The following is a 6,283-nucleotide window of genomic DNA, read 5'->3' as shown; positions in this document are numbered from 1 at the left end:
ATATATATATACATTACACACACATGTATATATGTCTATATATATATGTTTGTGTATGTATATACATATATATATATGTGTGTAATATGTGTATATATATATATATGTGTATATATATATATATGTATATATATATATATATACATTTTTTTTCCCCCAGACAAAAAATGTATATTCAGATATATATTTATATTTTTTTGATTGATGAAAAGTTGTGTTCTAAATCCAAGCTCAAGCGTTTCTAAAAGTGGTGCAACAAAGCAAGAGTGGTGTGTTTGTTTTGGATCATTCCCTCTTTTTTTCTGAATTGACTGATTACATCATTTTGTTTTTGCTCTGCTTGATCTAAAAATGAAAGTGAAACTACCACAATTCATGTTCTTGTTTCTTAAAGGCAGAAAGTTGACATTTGAAGTTACTTTTGTCTTTCTTCACCAGGAGTTAGTATAAGTCGGACTACAAACAAAACTCAACCAAAACATTTTTTTTGGAGCTTGAGCCATGTCCTTTTTGGTTTGGAACTTTAAATCGGGGGTGTCCAAAGTGCAGCCCGGGGGCCATTTGCAGCCCCTAGCTAATTTAGTTGTTAGCATTGTAATATCAACATGCTAGCTTTTTTGCAGCCGCACAATGTCAAATATTTTCTTACGTGACGAATGATGCCTGTTAGCATGCTAACGTTATAATGCCAGCTTTTAGCTAATACTTGTAGGTATACACCCTCAGTAGGGATGTATAGCAAGTACCGGTATTTTTTTTGGTACCAGTTCCTAATTAGGTGTGTCCATGAGGGCCATGAAGATATTCTGGACTAACATTACTAACAATTTTTTGTTACAGCTGACCAACATAATTATGACACTCTGTCCCATTCCGTTCAGCTGCCGCTACTACACAATACAATTAGCTTTGAATAATGACAAATAAGGAAGCAACACCACACAAAAGTTTGTAACACAACAACAGTTCCTCCTCAAAAGTCCCGCAGTTTGAAGTGAACGCACTTTTTACCACCCGCCTTCCTAGCGAGCCATCAATCCACAGGCTGATATCAATCCACTCCAAAAAGTGACACATTGAGGAAATATAATAATTCCATAAAGTTGCTTTGAAGCAATATAGACTATAAGACTTAAAAAGACCTATTTTGTTAACATTGAAAATATATTTTTTTACACCACAAATGACATGTATCGATAAGAGTACCGATAAATCCGGGTATCGTATCGATAAAATCTTAACGATTTACATCCCTACACCTCAGTCACATTTTGGGGTTTGATGCATGCTAATGTTAGCAGGTGAGCATTTTACACACCTTTTTCAGGTACATACCTTTAGAGTGTGGTACTCGACGCATGTTACAGTTAGCATTTTAGCATGCTAACTTTTGGTGTTCTAGATTTTTATTTTTTTAATCTAATTTAGCAGGTATACACCTCAGTGTCATATACTTTGGTGTTTCACTCATGCTAACTGTAAGCGTGCTATTGTTAGCATGTTAGCTTTTTTTAGACTCAGACAAACTGTATTGATCCACAAGGGAAATTGTTCCACACAGTAGCTCAGTTACAAAGGATGGAAAGGATAAGGATGGAAAGGATAATGCACACGAGTGCACAAAAAGAGGGCGAAGACAAAAGGTATAAAGTAGACTAAAAATGTACCATAGTAGCAATATAAATATAACATATGTAATATTTACATATTATATATACAGTATATAATATATACAATATATATAACAAATCCCAATTACCAAGTACAATATTACAGTATTTTATTATATTATTATTATTATTATTTAGTAGTATTTTTGCTCATTTTTTTTGTTACTGTTAGCATTTCAGTTGGGCTTTGGCTCGTCAGCATTCACACACAATTTCTACTGAAATCACATTTTCTAGATCTTTTGTAAAAAAAATAATGTACATATTGTACTGGTTTTTCAAGGTAAAAAAAAAAAAAAAAACGACCAAAATGGCATCCTTTGATTTCTGTGGCCCTCAGTGGAAAAAGTTTGGGCACCCCTGTTTTAAATTAAGTGCCAATTATGTGGCGTATTTTAGTTAACTAGGTTGTAACACACAGGTGTCAAACTCAAGGCCCGGGAAAGCCTGGAAAAAATGGGTTTCAATACAATTATTTTTTTAAATGTATTTATTTTTTTACTAAATGCATTCATTCCTTCAATTGTAACAGGAAATACATTTTTTTAACTTTAATATGATCTGATCATGCCAATTATACTATTATATACTGTATTGTAGGGCTGCAACTAACAACTAATTTGATAACCGATTAATCTGTCGATTATTACTTCGATTAATCGATTAATAATCGGATAAAAGAGACAAACTACATTTTTATGCCTTCCAGTATTTTATTGAAAAATAAACAGCATACTGGCACCATACTTATTTAGATTATTGTTTTTTAAGTGTTTGTAAATGTTGCAGTTTATAAATAAAGGTTTATAAAAATAAAAAAATTGCATCTGCACATGCGCATAACATAGATCCAACGAATCGATGACTAAATTAATCGCCAACTATTTTTTTAATCGGTTAGTTGTTGCAGCCCTACTGTATTGCAAAACTATTTTTGTGAGATAAAAACAAAGAGTTCAATATCTGCTTGTCACCTTTATTTAGGACTTTAAAGCAAGTTATACATCAAAAAATGTAATAATAAAAAATGCACATGCATTTCGATTAATCATGATTAATCACAGGTTATTGCCCGCATGCGTAATGTCAATTAATTTTTAAAAGGCGTCCCTCTGAAAGCAGACATCAATGACAATGAGTTTGGCCCCCCTGTGCTAATACAATCATATGGAGGATAATGTATTTTATTAAACGCAGTAAAAGCCCCCAACCATTGCATTTACAAGCCAAATAATATAAACACTTTGTATTAAGCCATTTATTATGATTATTATCACTGTTTATGACGTGTGTGTGTGTGTGCACTAAATGTAAACTTTCACTGTGAGTGAAAGAAACGTAAACGAACATTTTGCTACATTGTAAGAAAAGCTTTTTATTTGTCGCCTTTTTGACTTTGATGTCGCCGCATCTCGCACTTCCAGGAAGAAACGGCGCTTTTTGAACACTGCTTGAATTATTTGTCACTTCCCCGGCAGCTCGGTCAGTGCGGAGGCCTTATTATGGCCTCTGCGGTGTCAAGAAGAAGCTCCGCCTCCTTTTCTTGCCACCATCTTTTATATTAAATGACTCCACGGCCATGATGTCATCTGACTTTTTTTGTGTGTTTTTTATTTGCCATTGTTGTACACTTGCACTGTAATACTACATGTCTGAAAAGGAGTAGGTAGAAGTAGATGTTATTCGCAACCCCACACTTTCTGTGTCACAGCAATTACTGATATTGTTTCACTTCCTGTATTCAATTTGTACTAAGTGACCTTTTTTTTAATAATAAAATAAAATGATAAAGATGTGTAATTGGGTTTGTCATAGTCATCTAAGTTGAATTAGCCAACGGTGATGAATGAGTACAGAATGTACAATAATGCTCTCAGTATAAATCAAATTAATTAATTTGAATAAAGAAGTATAACATTTATCAGAATTTTTTTTTATCCAACACTAAGGAAGGCGTTAGGGACAAATATAGCGTCGAAGTGCTGTAAAAACCAACAAAAAAAGATTTAATGTTATTTTGTTCCCTCCGCGGTCTTGTCTTAAAATAGCAACTTCCGGTTCCGGTGTCATAGAATGTAAAAAAAAACCATTTCACTCTGGACCGTTTTTTTCCGTTTCCGCTGACTAGTGATTTGTACTTTTGTTTTAAGTAATAACAATAAAACATGATATTCTTTTTGACACCGAAAAAGAAGAACGCTCTTGTTTTTTCCAATCGTATTGTTTGTGTTTCAGAATAAAATTCAAATAAACCAATTTGTTTTTGAAAATGAAACCGAAAAAGATAATGCCCGTTTTTGTCATGAAAATTGCGTCATAAAGACTAGATTGTGGTGGATATACACACACAGGACACTTATTAATTATTACGGTTATAATTCACTGCGTTCTAGCCCATGTTTACTTGCATAGGTGCTTTTACTTTGAAGTGTTGAGACACACCTCTGTGGTGCTGACGTAATTACCTGTGCGACAGGTTTGTGGTTGTTCTCTCTGAAAATAAACGGTGTTACTTGGCTCTCCAAAGAGGAATAAATCTCCGTCGTTTCTCTGCCTACACTCCTACAAGATGATCATGCATCAACAAGCTTTATATATAAACACCACAATATTGTTTTCCTACAGGCAGGTAAATCCACGGCCTGGTCTTTAAAAATAGCAACTTCCGGTTCTGCTGTCGAAATATGTGAAAACATCTGTGGTCCGTTTTATGTTTTTGCTGACCAGTCATTTTAATTGTGTTTGTATGAAATGTAATATTTAAATAAAAATTTAAAAAGTTCTAGTAATTTCTATTTTGACAGTGAATGAGAAGAACGCTTTGTTTTTCAATTATTTCAAAATAAAATCCCCCCCCAAAAGAACAATCCGTAAATTGTTTTTTTCAATACCGACTCATGAAAAAAAAAAGACCAAAAACATACTGCGACTCATTTAATTTTTTTATTTTTTTTCTTAGATTAAAAAGATATAGCAATCCATAACACAACGTCAGTCCACTGTCCCGTCTTTAAATAGCAACTTCCGGTTCCGCTGTCAGAAAATGTGAAAAAAAATCTCACTCTGGACCGTTTTTTTTCGTTACTGCTGACTAGTGATTTGTATGTTTGTTTTAAGTAATAACAATAAAACAGTTTTTAGGCAATTTATTTCTCTTTGACACCGAAAAAGAAGAACGTTGTGTTTTTTCCAATCGTAAATCCACGGCCTGGTCTTTAAAATAGCAACTTCCGGTTCTGCTGTCGAAATATGTGAAAACATCTGTGGTCCGTTTTATGTTTTTGCTGACCGGTCATTTTAATTGTATTTGTATGAAATATTAAATTTAAATACAAAATAATTTGTCTTTGACAGTGAATGAGAAGAACGCTTTGTTTTTCAATTATTTCAAAATAAAATTCCCCAAATAAACCAATCGGTAACATATTTTTTAAAATACCAATTCATGAAAAAAAAAATTAGCAAAACATACTGCAACCCATTTCATTCATTTGTTTTAATTTTTTTTAGATTAAAAAGATATAGCACTCCATAATACAACGCCAGTCCACTGTCCCGTCTTTAAATAGCAACTTCCGGTTCCGGTATCAGAAAATTTGAAAAAAAAAAACATTTCTCTCTGGACCGTTTTTTTTCCCCGTTATTGCTGACTAGTGATTTGTATTTTTGTTTTAAGTAATAACAATAAAACAGTTTTTAGGCAAGTTATTTGTCTTTGACACCGAAAAAGAAGAACGTTGTGTTTTTTCCAATCGTAAATCCACGGCCTGGTCTTTAAAATAGCAACTTCCGGTTCTGCTGTCGAAATATGTGAAAACATCTGTGGTCCGTTTTATGTTTTTGCTGACCGGTCATTTTAATTGTATTTATATGAAATATCAAATTTTAATAAAAAATTATTTCTTTTTGACAGTAAATGAGAAGAACGCTTTGTTTTTCAATTCTTTCAAAATAAAATTTCCCAAATAAACCAATTGGTAACATATTTTTTAAAATACCGATTCATGAAAAAAATGACCAAAACATACTGCGACCCATTTCATTCATTTGTTTTAATTTGTATTAGATGAAAAATATATAGCAATCCGTAACACAACGCCAGTCCGCTGTCCCGTCTTTAAATAGCAACTTCCGGTTCCGGTATCAGAAAATTTGAAAAAAAAAAACATTTCACGCTGGACCGTTTTTTTTCGTTACTGCTGACTAGTGATTTGTATTTTTGTTTTAAGTAATAACAATAAAACAGTTTTTTAGGCAAGTTATTTCTCTGGTCTTTAAATAGCAACTTCCGGTTCTGCTGTCGAAATATGTGAAAACATCTGTGGTCCGTTTTATGTTTTTGCTGACCGGTCATTTTAATTGTATTCATATGAAATATAACATTTTAATTAAAAAAATAATTTATTTTTGACAGTGAATGAGAAGAACGCTTTGTTTTTCAATTCTTTCAAAATAAAATTTCCCAAATAAACCAATTGTCATTTTTTTTTTCAATACCGATTCATTAAAAAAAAAAATGACGAAAATATACTGCGACCCATTTTGCACTAATTATTATTCCTTTTATTCAGTAATTTTCTTTCTTCGGCATTGCGATTGGTTTGGTCGACGAG

The sequence above is a fragment of the Entelurus aequoreus genome, linkage group LG08 (genome assembly GCF_033978785.1).
Source record: "Entelurus aequoreus isolate RoL-2023_Sb linkage group LG08, RoL_Eaeq_v1.1, whole genome shotgun sequence".
In the NCBI taxonomy this organism is placed as follows: domain Eukaryota; kingdom Metazoa; phylum Chordata; class Actinopteri; order Syngnathiformes; family Syngnathidae; genus Entelurus; species Entelurus aequoreus.
This window is presented reverse-complemented; position numbering follows the sequence as displayed.